General features: G+C 38.7%; 1 long non-coding RNA gene across 1 annotated transcript; it reads left to right on the forward strand.

Annotated features, from left to right (window-relative positions):
• The first annotated feature begins 2,088 nt into the window (after nucleotides 1-2,088).
• Nucleotides 2,089-10,739, forward strand: LOC311193080. Its single transcript, XR_014617370.1, has 3 exons — nucleotides 2,089-2,201; nucleotides 4,855-4,945; nucleotides 10,608-10,739. It is a non-coding gene; the product is annotated as an uncharacterized lncRNA (long non-coding RNA).
• Nucleotides 10,740-16,605: the final 5,866 nt, after the last annotated feature.

Below are 16,605 nucleotides of genomic sequence, written 5' to 3' on the forward strand. Positions count from 1 at the left end.
GCAAAGTAGTAACAACTGTGGTAATATGGTCGCATCATTAAAAATCCAGTAATCAACACTTACTGCACTAGACATGAAAAATTCTTTTCCTTAAAATACAGTGGCAAATTTAGCTACTGTAAAGGTGAATATTGATTTAGTGAGTAGGGTTTTTTCAGCAATGGTGTCTAGTTTTACATGATTTTGTATATTTTATGTGACTTGTACACAGTAAACAGGCTCTGTCTATAAACTGAAAATACAGAATTCTTCTCAAAGAAGAGAAGTATAGCCACGTGATTCAGACCAAAGCTCAGTCCAGTCTAGGACCCTGTGACTGGCAGTGATTAACTGGATAACTAAGAAAAAATTGAATATTTGGACAAACATATTGTACTACCTCACTGGTAGACAGTCCAGTTATCAGCTATCTCTAGGCCAGGCATTCTTGTGCAGAAGTATTTCTTTCTGTATTGAATAGCACTTGCTGGATTTTCATTCTATGAATTTGTCTGATTGCTTTTTTTGAAATCAGGTGAACTTTATGGAATGCACAATATCCTGTGACAGTGACATGTTTTCTCCATGGATAAATAGTTATGTTCATACACGGTTTCTGTTTTGCTTCTCTGAATTAAATAATGATGTGCCAAATGGTTAGCAACTCTGGATTTAAAAGACCTTCCCACTGAAACATCATTCAGTACGTTTTATATTAAATCATAGCAATTACTTCTGTGCAAGTCCTAGTTAGTCTTCAGCTATCTGAGTAAAGTAGTTGAGAAGTTTCATATGAGGTCTCCCAGAAATACATATATGTAAGCATCATCAATGCTTTAAGAAAGAGGCAGGGCAATTTGTAGTGTGGATAATTGTGTTTCACTTGTCGACAGTTCTTTTTTGCAAATTCACATGCGGTAGCTTTGAAGACTATTTTATTTAAATTTTTCTGAATACAGAATAACCACTGTGGTGTTTCATAGGTGCCACAGAGACCCAATTTGATCCAATATAATTTTTTGTTTCCTGATTCTGTCTATAGTTGTCTTATATAAGTGACTGACATGTTTCATCACAGTAATGGGTGATGTTATTCCTGCATAGCATGAGAGATACACAGCACTGAAAAGAATATATTATTATACTTCTCAGGGAAACAATGCTTGGGCACCATTGGTTTCTCAGCATGGATGTAGTTGTGCAGTGAAACAGGGACTTCAGACTTGTGCAAGGTTGCAAGACCCTGTCCTCTTAAGTAACTCTTTTTTTTTTTTTTTTCAGGTGGAAATATGCTCAGTTGTGTCTTTACCAAGTCACTAAAACCTCTGAAGCATTCCCAGTTAACAGCTAGTCCTAAAATCCGTGTCATAAGTTAAGAGAAGCTATGTAGCTCCCTCTCCCTCTTCCTTCTATTTTTTTTTTATTTTTTCCCCTTCTTCTTGAGAAGGAAACACATCTCCATTCATGGGTTTCCATCAGTGTATTGATGTCTTACTGACAAGGCATCAATTTTTTTTTTTTCATGCCATATTGGCATTCCTAGTGCATAACAGCAAGAATGGAGTAAAAATCTCAGAATATTTTCAAGAGAACCTGAAGGCTGGTTCTATAATCTCCTGGATGACTTTAATTCATATGGCCAACATTAACTGTGAGTGACAGATTAAAATGCCCATGCCTGTACTGATGTTAGCAACATCTCAGCAATAACTCTCTTTCATGACTTAGTTGTTCCTAAGCAATTTTTGCCTCTCTATTATTTTAGACAAAAAACACTCCCTTTCTGTTGTTGCCAGAGGCATCACCCACCTTAAATTCCTTAGCTATGCCTATGTCTGCTGATGGAAGCAGAAGAAAGACTGGTCCTATTTATAGATGAGTCTCTTCAACCCAGTCCAGCCCATGCATTATTCTAGGCTACTGATAGAAACCCAATAGAAACTTCCCCCCTGCAGAGTCCCTCTTGTGTGCTGTCAGTCAGTCGCTGTTTTAAATCTGCTCCTTCTTCTTTATGCATTTTTGTTCTCTTTCCTTCTGTAGTAATCAGCAAGTTCAGAAGTCTTGCATTTCAGTGACTGTTGCCTAAAATCTGTACACTAAATAATAATAGACATTCTTGTAAATGTGCAACAACTGGAGTAGCCTCAGGGCTGCTCTTACTTTCTGCCAATTGAAGAGGAGGCGTGAGTAAAGATGACTGATGCTTGGCTGGCCTGGATATGGTGAGTTACTCCTCTTGACCGTTCCGTCTTTCCTTTCTCTCTGTGCCTGTCTGTCAGGCTTCAGGGGCTGGGAGATCGCAGGGGATGTACGCTATGATCAGCCCGACCCAAATGCAAATAGTTATGCACTTCAGTTTCCCTTCCTCGTGGCTGACATCCACCTGTGTGGCTGAAAGTCTCTGGAGAGCAATTGAGTCTTGTGTGGTCACAGCTATTTGGTAATGTGGAGTAATGCAGTGTGGCAGGAACATGTTCTCCACTCTCCTGTCCCCTGCAGGTTTGCAATTCAGCAATACTAATTGTTCAATTAACAATATAAATGAGCTGGAGGCCTGTATTAGAACAGTGGGCAGAGTTCACACATTTTTTGTGTGTTTTCTTCTCCTAATTAACCAAACATTTTACTTTATTATGGTATGGAAACATTGCTTGTTGACCATTGGCACCACTAATTACTGCATGCAGAGAATAAATTTGGTCCTCCTATAAACATTAAAATTATGTCTTTTTCCCCACGTATATTTGCCTAAGACAGCCTAAGATCACTGTACAAGAAAACAGTAAGCTTTCATTCCTTTTCTGCAGCTATAATGCCTGACCTTAAGTGAGAAATACTAGAAGAATAAGTAGGCAAAAATTGATAAGAAGGGACACAACAGCCTTTATCGTTCCCACAAAGTCAGGTTGCTCTGTCCTTCAGCAGCTATCATAATAGTGTTTGCCATGAGACCTGCAGTTAATCAAAGAAAGTGTCCTTTCTATTTGGTATGCCCTTAACTCTGGGAAAGGCTTTATCTGTAGAGAGAAGGACTTGTATTTGGGAAGCTACCTGCCACAGACATTTACTGTTCTGCAGTAGGAGTTAGAAAGAGGCAAATGTAAAGTAGGAAAGAGGGAATTGGTAAAGAAAGGGTACACCTTGAGGACAGAGAGAAACAACTTGAATCCTTTGACCCTTGTCTGTTGCCTACCTAGAAGAGAATGTGAGAGGAAAGTGAAGTGTTCAAAATGTCTAGAAACAAGTTCTCTGGGTCTGTTCTCTAAGGCTCTGTCATGTTATTGGCAACAGAGGGAGTGATCTATACCCACAGAACAACCCAGTTGTGGTACTTGGGTTTTCTGTTGGATTTTTTTCTTAAATCTGGAGCAATAACCGTGATGGCATTGGTGTGATCAGGCTAAAATGAGAAAAGTTATTTCTTCCTGTCTGCTATAAAATATTAATGTCTTTGAACTCCATGTTAATAAATATAAATTAATAATACTGTAGAAACCAACTGTCAGTCTGGCTCGTGTTCTGGCAAGATAAATGAACTTCAAATGCCATTTTTGTCCCATCTGAGCTTACATGGGTGGGATCTTTACAGGCAAATAATTAAGAGAGTCTGGGCTTTTTGAGTGCTGTAAAAACATATTCTTTTCAATTTTAAATTCCTGGGTAATGGATTTTAAAAGCTATCTTGGGAGTTCTGACTGCAGTTCCCCAAGGGTAATAGTGGAAGTCATGAGAATGAAAAATTGCCTAGATTCTGATGGAAATGACAGTGCTCATGCCGCTTAGGACTTTGCATAATATTTGGTTAAAGTGGCCTAGCAAAGGTTAGTCTTCCTCAGAAATAAAGAAGAAAAAAGTTATCCTCAAAACCTTTAACCTGATGTTTGTTTAAAAGAGTAGTGGTTTTCCCCTGACTGCTTGCACTCAATGGACACGGTTTACAGCACTGCTTCTTGGATATTAGGAAGAAATACTTTACTATGAGGGTGGTGAGGCCTTTGAACAGGTTGCCCAGAGATGTTGTGGGAGCCCCCTTCCTGGAAGTGGTTAAGGCCAGGTTGGATGGGGCTTTGGGCAACCTGATCTAGTGGAGGGTGTCCCTGCCTGTGGCAGGAGGGGTGGAACTTGATGATCTTTGAGGTCCCTTCCAACCTAAAGCATTTTATGATTCTATGATTCTGCAATGCAAGCAGTGTGTGCTGCCACTTCTACTCTACATTATGTCGGCTGCAATTCTACTGTCATCAGGCTAGAAGGCCACAACCTCTCCTTTTGGATTGGGTCCTGAGTGCTGTGGTCCCTGCTTCAGTCATTTTAAGATTGAATTTTCGCACCATCCTTTGCAAATGAGCTATAGCTTTAAATCAATTGGAAATCACAGTTAGTGAGAAATGCAGCTTTTGATTATGGGAAATATTTTGTATGAGAAGTGTGTTCCCAGTGCTCTAGAAAATGGGAAATTGAAGTTGTTGGCTCAGATATGGAACTTGATACATGGGGAAATTTCTCCTCTGGGCCATGCTGTCGCAGCTGTAGTCCTTAAACTAGAGCTTTCCCATCATGAAAGAGGGAAGCAGTTCTGATGGCTCTGAAAAAACTGAAATTTCCTCCTATGCTGGGGTCAAAAATTGGCTTTCTGTGGTGACTTTTCAGGCTGCTCTAAAAGCCAGCTGTTTGAAGAGTATTTGGAGAAAGCTGAGAGCAAATTTCTCACAGCAATCATGGGATAGGTAGTCATTTCTGTATATTGTTTCATTCCCAACTGAAATGATTAGATTAATGCTGCTGGATTCCATTGTATTGTATAAATTAATGCTATAGGAGCCTAGAGTCATAGATATACCTTTTTATTGTTTTAATTCTAAATTAATTCCATAGGTGCTGCAGTACTCTATGAATGGCAGTGGAAGTGATGAAACTTAATGAGACTGCCTCCTTGCCCCAAAATGACAGCTACAGGCATATGAGGGTTAGTAACAGATTTCCAAGCACTGCTTTTCTATGATCTCAGCATCAAGACAAATACTCTTTTGTCAAATACACGTTTTGATTTCTGTGGAGTGACAAGTTACTATTACCTCAGCCTAGCTTAATTTTAATTAACTGCAATTTACTTCTACCTTCACAAAAGTTCACATCAGCCATCACCACAGAGATGGGGCTCCCATGTTTTGAAGAAAGCCCCGTAATGCACAGTGCCTCCTAGCAGGGTGTTGCCTCTGTGAGGTGGGCTCACAGCACTGTGTTCAGAACAAGGTAGCCCTTTGGGGATGTCAGAGAAAGTAGCAGTAGAGAGATCACCATGTTGGGGCAGTTGGTTGCTTTGGCAACGTTTGTCAGGGCTGGGGTCCTTTGCTCTGTGAGTAAGGATCGGGTTCTCATGGAAGTTGCACAGAGAGATCTTTTTGGCAGAGCTGGCTGGATTTCCATTAATCACAAGCAGTGGCCAAAGGGCTGGATTTCTGTGACTCAGCTGGTGGTTCATCTCAGCTCAGCAGCCCTACCCTGAGGGAAGCTTGAGAAAACAAAAGCATGCAAGCAGGCAGGCACACTTCCTGTAGGTAGGCAGGGTAACATCTCAGTTGTAGTCATACACTCTTATGAAGCATCATAGATTACTTTAAGTAAAAATAATAGGTTTTGTTTAGTATAAACGTTACTACAATTCTAGACTTGTCGAACTCCTTGCTTTGCCCACTCTGTGTATTCAAATACATGCTGGAGTATAAAGTCGAGTTGGCAGCAGTGTTTATGAGTGTTTAAGGCAAGGGATAAAAGCCAGAAGCCATTGAAGATCACCACTCTGGAAACACTTGGTACCTCCTGCTGTTTATTTGTTGGTCAAATGGTTGGAGAGTTCTTGTTACAGCTTCTGTATGTGCACAGTAATCCTTGTTCTTTCCAAAATTTCCTAGTGGATTATTAACAAATTATTGTTCAAGGGGAAAACAGTGCTTTGGCAGGGGGGTTGGACCCGATGATCTCTCGAGGTCCCTTCCAACCCCTACAATTCTATGATTCTATGGTTCTATGACTCTATGATTTCAGCTATCCACCTGAAGATACTTTAGATACAGTTAACAGCAACTAGTCTATAGTACTTTTGGCTGATAATTAATAGTCTTCTAGCAAAAGAACAATTCTTTTGTACTCCTAAGTGGAAAAAAAGAGTAACCTAATCAAAATATTTCCACTGAACAGTGGAACTGATGCCCAGATAGGTGGTGGATCCCTCCTTGGAGATTTCCAAAATCCAACTGTGAGTAACCAGGTCTGGCTGGCCCTGCTTGAGCAGGGGGAGCTGGACAGGATGATCGCCAAGGACCTCATCCAACTTAAACGATTCTTTGATTCTGTAATAAAGTAAACATAGCATCCCACAGTACAAGGCAATGCCAGCTTTTGCATTGCATGTTAATTACTGATATTTGCAGGCTTAAATGCTAAAGAAATTTGAACTCTACATTAGTCTAAATTTAGAATACTGAATCTGAGTCAAAAGAATATAGGAGTATATAGAACTGTAGACTTCACTCAGGAGAAGGACTTGCAAACATTTCAAAGAGGAGCTGAAGCACTCCTTACATCGGTGAAAAAGAAATAACTGTAGAGGACAGAGTCTGCTCTTCAGTGTCTTATGATAAGCAAGTAAATTATTTATCACCTTTTTTGAGAAAGAAACATTCAATACCAAGAATGTCAGTGGAGGGAAAAAAGAAGTATTCTCAGCCCCTGTGCAGGGAAACTAGCTCTTCTTATTTCCACATTTCACTCCATGATTACATGGACAAGACAGAGTTAAGAGGTTTGCCGTGCATGCAACTCCAAGAAGAACAGATTGGCGCAACATATCTATTTTCTCAGCAGATAAACATGATTTTTTTCCTGGCGGGTGGTTTCGCAAATGTATTTGGGCAGTCAGCTTTGCATATGGATGCCAGAACACCTGCCACTCAAGAATATATTTATAGAAACTGTAAACTAATTAATTCCCTTAAACATCCCAGTGGTTTTTAATGACATATTATGATAGTCTATCCAGTGGGGATTACATCATTGCTTTTCTGGAGCTAATTTGCTTACCTGTTTCTCTCTTTCATTTTACCTTCCCTTTCCTGCCAACTGCCTCTAAAGCAAAAGTAACAAAACTCTGTTCTTGAAAAGCCGTGTGTCCAACCTCACTCTTTCCTCAGAGTGAGGGGCTTTCTCTGCCCAGAGGCAGGTGCCTCCCTTCACCCAGAGCCCCCAGCAAGAGTAAGACCCAGGCAAGAGCTGAGCCTTTCCATGAAATAAAGAGTTGCAGAAGGTGCAGCACTAGCAGCACGCTCCCCCCAGCTTGGGGTCTTCTGGCCAGAGACTCTGATATTAAATAGTATTCAAGCTCCTTTGCCACTTGTCTTACAGTGGAGTCTTTGGTAACCTCTCTCTGTATGGGTGCTCTGGTATCCAACAAGAACGAGCTCAAACTGCTGTCCCTTCCTCAGTGAGAAGGGCATATGTGCTGCTGCTTATCTTCATGAAACCTGTCAGGACTTTATACCTTTGAGACTACTTTCACCCTGTCAAATTTGGTAGATATTGCCCACATTCAGGCAGTTCTGAAGAGGTAAATGGACAAGGAAGCACACCATTATGACTGTATGCAATCATTTTCACAGGCATAACATGTCAGGCTAAAATCTGCGTATGATCTGGAATTTTCTTCCAAAGATGGGAAAGTATTGTGTTCCTCCTCTGCAATTGCTTCAGTCATCCAACAGCTCTATGGCTCCATGCCTATATTGTTCCATCGTTTCCTGACCCAGTGTTCAAGAACATATTTCATTCCTAGTTGGAGACCACCCACCCTAACTCAGCTTACAAACATGTTGTGAAGGGGCCTCAAACTTTCTTTTTGGAGCTATTTCACATTGCTTGATATAACTGTGAGTTTGCTAGGCTAATGTGACAGTCAGCATCAACTCTTCAGTCTAGTGATTATGAAATTTTCCCAGGAATGAGAGTATCTTGGATCTAGTCCCATTTCTAGTTTATATTACTACAAAAGAGGATGTGTGAGGAGGGGGAGAAGGAAAAAGTGGGAATGGGAAGCTTTTGAGTAGTACATGTTCTTTAGGTTATGGAACAGAAGCAACTATGCTTTTTGTCTACCTATTTTAATTTCTATCTCCAGTCTTCCAACACTTACTTACAAGTACATGATAGCTGCATCCACAAGTAAATGCTCATCCTGGATGAGTGCTTACACCTCATATGTACAAAGTTTAGTTCTTAAGGACTTGGATTCAACGTCCTCCTCTGCTGCAGAATTTCTATGTACTTTTGCTATGCTGCAACTTGGGACAGGTCGTCGACATTGATGGTAAAGAGGGAATGTAAGGAGACTAAATTAACTGGCCAAGACTGATACCTTGAAACTAGTTTTTGGAAGTGGTTTCTTCATGTTCCCTGTGACTTTACTTTCCTGCCTAGGAAATGGGGATAATGATTCATGAATGAAAACATTACAGGTTATAAGTTGTTCATATAGTCCTACTAAAGTAGGCTTCCACTTTTTCCACACATTATGGTTGGGCACTGTATAAGCAGCTTCTATGAGCATTCTAGAATAATCTCTGTTGTGAGCTGTTTGGATAGTTGTAAATTGCAATGAATAAATTAGGACGATGTGCTGACTGAGCAGGTAGCAATAACATCAAGCCCTTTACTCACATAATAATGCTAAAATGTCTGAGACTTTAATCAGACATTATCCTATTATGTATGACTCTGGTTTAATTACATAATTATTTATTTCATGAATATGTTTACTTTTTTTTCAGCAGATACACTATTCAAGCTATAGGATTTAACAAGCTTTAGTGAACGTGGTCCCATTAGATGCATCATCTAATGGGAATGTGCCAGTTTCACCTCATTTTCACGAACTAGCAAAGGCAATTCATTGTCTTAATAACAAAACTGACATTAGTAACAATGGATTTGGCACCAAAATGCATACAGAGTCACTTCTGGGTGGAAAAGAAAGTATTAAGCTGGATAGCTAATACCATTTTTGGAGGGAAAGATGTATTAGTGAGTAAACTAGGATTAAGATACTTGGTCTTGTTTCTCATCTCTGCCTTAGATTCTCTGCATGACTTTGGACAAGTGACCTGAAGATTTTGTGTTGCCATGTTGCTTAAACATTTACTTACACCTTGACATGGTGATGTGGTACACACAACTATTGACCACAGGAAGCCCCTTCAAAACCAGAAACAGAAATCAGAAGAATGCTCACTTACATATACCCTCACACCAGAATGGGTCATTTCATTAGACTATAAGAAACACAATTTACTCACCCACATTAACACCATCAGTCTAAAGCCAGTGCGCTTTAAAAGGCGAAAGACATACATTAGACATCCTTTTCCTCCTCAAGAGTTTCTGTGAGCAGTGATACTTATCTGAGCAGTAACACAGGTCTGCAGCTCTCATTCCTAGCTGGCATTCATCTTCATGCTGTCTGTGTTTGTAATGTCTTGACTACCAAGAAAATTAAATTAAAAACATGTATTGATTGATTTACTTTCTGTTGTCACTCCTTACTGTTTGAAACAGTGCACATGCTTAGCTTGCATCTGTTCTGCAACATTAGCAGGGAGGTATTTTCTCATAATTTTTCTATATGTAGCTCTCAGTGTTCAGCTGTTCTAGATACACCCTGGCTCGTCTGAGATAGGAAATTTGTTTGCTGGATTAGGTACTCAGAAAGTAGAGGGTTTTTTTCACAGACTACAACATACTTCTTCATTCTCTTCTCTTCCACTCTCCTTCAGTAGATTAATTTTTCTTCCTTTGATTTTTAACTGAGAGATTAATTCTCATTTCAAATGTATTCATCCTCTTTCCTGACTTTCTAAATAAATACAAGTTGTCATCTTCGTACTTGCCATCAGTGCACATCATAAGGTAAGGCTAATGTGCTGGTGATTGCTGAAGTATCTTTATAATCTGCTTCATTCTGTAGCTGCATTCACAAAAGAATATTGGCTGTTGATTCCATATTATCCTGTCACATCTTGCATCTCAGGAGCAGCATTGTGGGTATCTCTCAGAAGAAGTCTGAAGTTATTATCAAAGCCTTGACCATAACTGTAAGCTGATCCTTCAAATTATCTGTAATATGACAGCAGAACACTGCATACTGGAATAAAGTTAAGTGGTCAGGTGTTTTCAGTCTGGTTCTGTATTAGCCAGGTTTAAACAGTTCGCACCAGGTTTAAAGGTGTAAATCAATGTTTGTGCCTCATGCTGAATTTCAGCATTTGAATGAAAAATGTGAATTCCTTTTATGGCCACCCATGCTAGAGGGTGAAATGCAGGCTTTTACACAGAATATTTAAAGGCATTTCCATCTGAAGTGCATATAGATTTCTCACCATTCCTTGTCCTGCCAGACATGAGGCTTTTAAGGGAGGGTATGGCAGGGGGGTTAATTTATTTTATTATTTTTTGTGGTGTGTGCCAGAGAATTTAATATAATTTGTTAATGCTGATATATACTTGTATGTATATGTAACTGTAATGTAACTTAAGCCTTTTTTGCTTTATTGCAAAAGCCTCTTCTGCTTCTGTCTGTATAGGAAGAGCCTTGTGAAAGACAATACATACAGTAGCTGCATCTGACTGGGTAGCTGGACGATTCCCTGAGTAACTCAGATCAATCAACAGAAGGTCATTTCTGTCAGCATACTGTGTCCACACCATACAACACAGATAGGACAGGACTGGGGAGGACATGCAAAACTTTTCATGGACTGAGCCAACATACGTACGTAAGTGGAACTTTGAATTGTAGACTTCTTTCCCGCTATACATTGTACATAGTAGTTCTTAATATTAATGTGGTTCTTCCAGATACCATTTTATATTCATGCCATTTGTTGTATACCATGGGAAGTAAAGATGCTGACTAAAATCTAAAATGCTACAGAGAAAATTAAAACCATCAAAGTATTCATTACAGTGCCCTTTCAACTTGATGAGTTGCCAAATGGAGCTAGCTTGCAAAATTATGACTAAACAACTTACACTGGAATTTTCTCACTCTCTGAAGTTAAAATATATCACAGATAAGATTTCATTGCAGCAAGGAGTAGTTTCTTGCCAGCTTCTCTGTCCTCCTCAGCAATCTGCTAAAAAAAAATTGCCATTGCATCGGCAATCTAGGGGCCGTTGAACAGCCAATAGGTTATTTGGCTTACTGACACAGAGTCAGGGCCCCCTTTCTTTTTGTGGATGGGGCTTGCTTCTGAAGTCAACCAGACTGAAAAATAAGAAAAATCTCTGAGAGAGGGTGTCCTTTTTTCACATAGTTCTATTGCCAAGGCAACCCAGCCACAAAGAGATTGGATGGTGCTGTTTATTTGAAGTAAAAGCATGATCAATAAGAATATCTAACAATGAAGTGGTAAGAATATGTTGCTTTATGATAAAGCAATTTTTACTTGATATATTGAGAAGCTAATGTAAAGTGAAACCCTTCAGGGTTAACATAATAAAATCTCTTAAAGCCAGTGAGATCATTAGGCTTGATCAGCTGTTTGACTGGCACTCACACATGCCACTTAAGAGATGAACAGATCATGTTAACATACTGGACTGCAAATACGGGTGAAACGACCTCATATTCCTTGACGATGAACAGCTAAGCTACTGCAGAGCTATCAGACAACAGGAAGGGATTTAAATAAAGACTCTTTTTACCTCAAAATGCATGTTTCAGCAGACAACAGATAAAAATGCTGATGGAAAAACTGTGAGTTATGGAAAAGACATGGAATTGTGCAAAGTTTTGTACGGGGGGCAGGTCCCAAGGGAATCAGTTTGTTCAGGTGGCTTGCTGACTCTAGGCAGATCAGCACATGCGTGCTCCATGGTGCATGGCATGAGAACTGCAGTGATTTTTTTTTCCAAAGGCAGAATTGCAGAACTACCAAGAGCAATTACTCTGTTTTCCATCTGTGTGATGAGATGACACTCATCCAGATTTTGGCTAAAAATGTCATATGTTGACCAGAAACTTTCCATAATTTTATTTATTCAGGAATCTGGCTGTCCCAACAACTAAATAGTGAATTATGGTTTCTCTACTCAGTGGGTCACTCCCTGACGTGAGGATGTTTGACTGAGAGACTTGTCTCAGGCTGCAACTCTTTGGCCAGAGAGGGTATCGCCTGAGTGGTAGCAAGCCAACCCTTGTCAGTGATGAGCAGCCTATTAATTCAATTTCTTTGAGGTCTTTTTTTTAGAGAAGGCAGGATGAAATCTAGAAAGAAAACAGCAATACAGCTGTCAGCATCTTGAATGAAAATTACATGAATGAACTTTTTCTGTATTTCAAGGAACCAGTCACTGAAACTGCAAAACTCACTTTGAGATGAAATGTTTGTGCCAAAAGCACAAGAATTATTTTTTGCAAGTGGATCTTTTGTTATCTGTCTCAGAAACTGCATACCCATCTTAAAGACTTTTAAATAACTGTTGAATACTTTTGTTCCACCAGCAAAGTAATGTTTCGCTTTTGATTGTCAAAAGTGCTTAGATAATGAACACCCATTGATTCCCCCATAAAGGAATATAGGGGAAGAGTCCTGATTTCCAAATCCTTCCACTTAAATCATAGCAATAAAAAGAGCATTCGCAAACTGCACGTTGGAGACAGCTCAGTTTATACATTTTGTATTGCTTTTATTTTGACTTAATGGGCATGCTGTTAAGGCCAAAGTCTCGGTGGGATACAAGCTAAATGGATGCAGAGAATCTCCTCGGCGGGAGCTGGAGAGAAACCAAGTGGAAGGCAGGCAGGTGAGCAGGCAGCATCCTGACTGGTCCCCTGCTCTCACAAAAGAGCATGTACTCAGCACTATAGATCAAAACTCTTCGCATCCAAGTGGAAGCTTTCCATTAAGCTCCAGGGGCACTGTAGCAGGCCTTGTGTTCAAAATCGTGACCAAATTATGGACCCAGTGCATTCAGTCTGTTAACAGCAGTATGCTCTCGTCAAAGAATAGCCACAAGAATGACTGAAGCACTCAAAAACACGCGTTGTAGTGAAAAACTCTGGTGGGCACAATCTGTTTATCTTAACAAAGACAAGGCTAAGGGGGGGGTCTTAATCACAGTTTGTAAGTAACTGGATGGAGAACAGCAGTGCCATAATAAAAAGCTCATCAATCTAGCAGATGTGAATATATAACAAGGGCTGATGTCTGGGAATCGAAACAGGATACATTTAGAGTAAAAATCAGGTACAAATACGTAACAGTGAGGTTGTTTAACCTTTGGAAGTACTTAAACTTGCCAAGAAGTGTGGTGGATTTTTCATCCCTGCAATTTATTTTTTTTTTACCTAGTTCGAACATAATTCAGGGGATCTCTATTGACTGTGCTGTACAGGACATCAGGCTAATGAATAGAAATGTCCCTCCTGGCTGTATTATGTACAAATCCATTCTAGTGCAAGCAAGGAGCATTCTGTCTCTGCAAAACCAAGAAACGTATTTAAGCACCTGAACCTGGATTTTGGCTAGAGGTAGTTAGGAATTTTTCACCAAAATTATATTCCATTGTGAAGTGTAATTTCCAAGGGAGTGAAAAGAGCGTGACAGCATTATTTTTAATTGTCATATTTTTCTGATAGAGAATTAAAATTGCTATTCTATTTCATGTTAGTTGGCTGAATAAGAATATTGATTTTGTTTTGACACTGATCTAAATTATTTTGCTTCAGATCAATACTAAATAAATATAAAATAAAATAGAATTTTGCCATAGATAAATTCTACCTTTATAGAACTTCTACTTTCTTTTACAAGCTGGGGTTTTGGTTGAACATGTATTCTCTAATGCATTTTCTAGGATCATAAGACTCACCTAAGGTAATGTATGCTGTTGATTGCTTTATTTTGGTTCTGATATCTGTCTGCCTGCTATGGAGATGGGAGGCACAAGTTTGATTGAGAGAATAAGATGAAGTTAAAGGCTGAAATAGGACTGAATAACAAAACCACTTAATTCAGATGTTTAAAATCTATATGTCAAAATGGGACTATTTGACATTTTTGGATACATTTTATTTGGTGGAATTTGTTCAATGTTTATGCCCTCCAGTATTTCCCCTGTGAGGGAAGATCAGGTTTTCAGTACTAATTGTCTGTCTTGCAAATTAAAACACAAAGTAGTCCCAGCCCTCTTTTAAAATGCCTTCTTTTCACTGCCCTTGAAAATATTTTTGTTTGCTCAGGCAGGCTTGGCAGTCTCTCCAGACTTTAGGGTAGAGTTTATTGGGATTTAGGGAGCACAGATCTTTAAGTCTTGTTGGGCTTTCAGGAGGGACTTCTGGAAGTACAGAATGATACTAAGTGAGGTAAATATTTTGCAGTCTTGGGAGACTAATAGCGGATACTGGAAGGACAGGGAACTATTTGAAAGAGTCCAGTACAGGGCCACCAAGTTGATTAAGGGAGCAGAACAACTTCCTTATGAGGAAAGGCTGAGGAAGCTGGGCCTCTTTAACTTGGAGGAGACTGAGGGGTGACCTCATCGATGTCAATAAATATGTCAGGAAGTCAGAGCCAGGCTCTTCTCAGTGATGTCCAATGATAGGACAAGAGGCAGTGGGCGCAAGCTGGAGCATAGGAGGGTCCATGTGAACATAAGGGAAAACATTTTTCACTGTGAGGGTGATGGAGCACTGGCACAGGCTGCCCAGAGAGGCTGAGGAGTCTCCTTCTCTGGAGGCATTCAAAACCTGCCTGGATGTGAATCCTGTGTTACCTAATCTAGGTAACCCTGCTCTGGCCGGGATGGGGTTGACAAGATGATCTTTTGAGGTCCCTTCCAACCCCTAACGTTCTGAGATTCTGTGTTTCTGTAAAGGATTCTGAGAGGAAGAAAAATGTTGTAGAAGAACTGTGATAATATTACACCAGAGAGGAGTGACCATAGTGGAAGAAGTGGCATAAGGAACAGTTAGAAGTAGTTAAAAAAAAGGAACTGTGACTTTTGAACACAATTTTAAAATTAATTATCTTAATATTTTATTAATGATATTATTAATTTAATATTTCTTTCCTTACAATGGAATAAACCATCCGTTCTTCTTTTATTTATCCTTGTTTTTTCCACTAAAAGCAGGGAAATGTATTTAGTTAGGATTCTGGGATTTTTCTTATGAAGAAAACATGATAGGATAATTTAAAATGCCAACTTTATTTTAACTCAAGTGTTCATTAGTAAAGAAACACATTATTTTTCTTTTCTTGTGAAACATTTAGCAAAAATAAGGGTTGAATATTTCTTTTCAGTTGACCATTTGAATTACATTAAAAATACACAGTAACCCAGAAATTCTGTTTTCATCTAATGGAAAAATTATATAGCATTTTTGTTGATAATCTTGTAGTTAGAAATGACCATGCTAAGGATAGTTCTAAAATAAATTCTAAGCTTTCAGCTCTTTTTTCTTTTTCTTTTACCGTGATCAAAATGCCAGAATTTTGGAATATTTAATAAAGAAAAATGTTTGGAATATTTTTGGACTTGAAATTATTTTCCTTGTCATAAATAATTTCAATGTAAAATTTATTTAAAAAATAATTTAACTTTAGGAAAAGTCATAGATATGGAACATTTTGAAGAAATTGTCCCAAAAAAGTTCCTTCGTATTCCCAGAAACATCATCAGTCTTTTTTAAGACGGTTTTGAATTTTCATCAGCAAACAAAGCACAGAATGCAAATGTAAAAAAAAATAAAATAATATGGTGAAACAGTGTATCAATCAACTTGCTAGACAGATTACAATTCACAATATGTCTTTCCATATAGGTACCCTTATTTTCCCTGAAATACTGTGGAATATTATATAGTGTCCTGTGGTTACTTGGTAAGCAACTCAGCTCACTACTTTTCATTCAAATAGGGTTATTTTTTTTAGTTGAACTACTGAAGTAAAGAATATTAATTATGAATTCAGCTGTTTCTTCTGTTTGTGAATCATTCATGAATTAGTGCTGATTTCTGTGAATGCCATTTTTATTTGTCAGTAGTCTCTGAATATTTTCAATGAATAACTTAAAGCTTAAGGGCTTTTTGAGCACTGTTTGCCTTGAGATTATTTATTATTTATGTTGAACTATTAGACATATGACACAGTTTAAGCAACTTATCTGGAAGACCATCATATTTTAATTATGGAAAAAACAAACACAAAAAAATAATAAAAATTGGGTCTGGTAAAATGCTTCAGTCCTTTATACTTATTTGCAGAATAGTTAACAGTGCATGCATCTGGCCTCAGAACATTTTCCATGAGGATTTTGTAACTTTCTCACAAACAAAATCTCAGCTCATTGATCAAATAAATTGTTATAAATCAGCTGTCCATACATGGTAGATTTTATTTAATAGGAGCATGTAAAATATGTAAATATATGTTTGGAATTGTATTCATGCACCCTCTTTTGTCTGATAGTGTTGATTTAGTACTCCACCGAGGTACCCTTTGGTGTTTACATTTGCTTTCTCCTGTTGTTTTGTGCCTAATTATTCATTCAAAATGTGCATTATTCAAATGATGG

The sequence above is a fragment of the Gallinula chloropus genome (genome assembly GCF_964237585.1).
Source record: "Gallinula chloropus genome assembly, chromosome: 1".
In the NCBI taxonomy this organism is placed as follows: Eukaryota; Metazoa; Chordata; class Aves; order Gruiformes; family Rallidae; genus Gallinula; species Gallinula chloropus.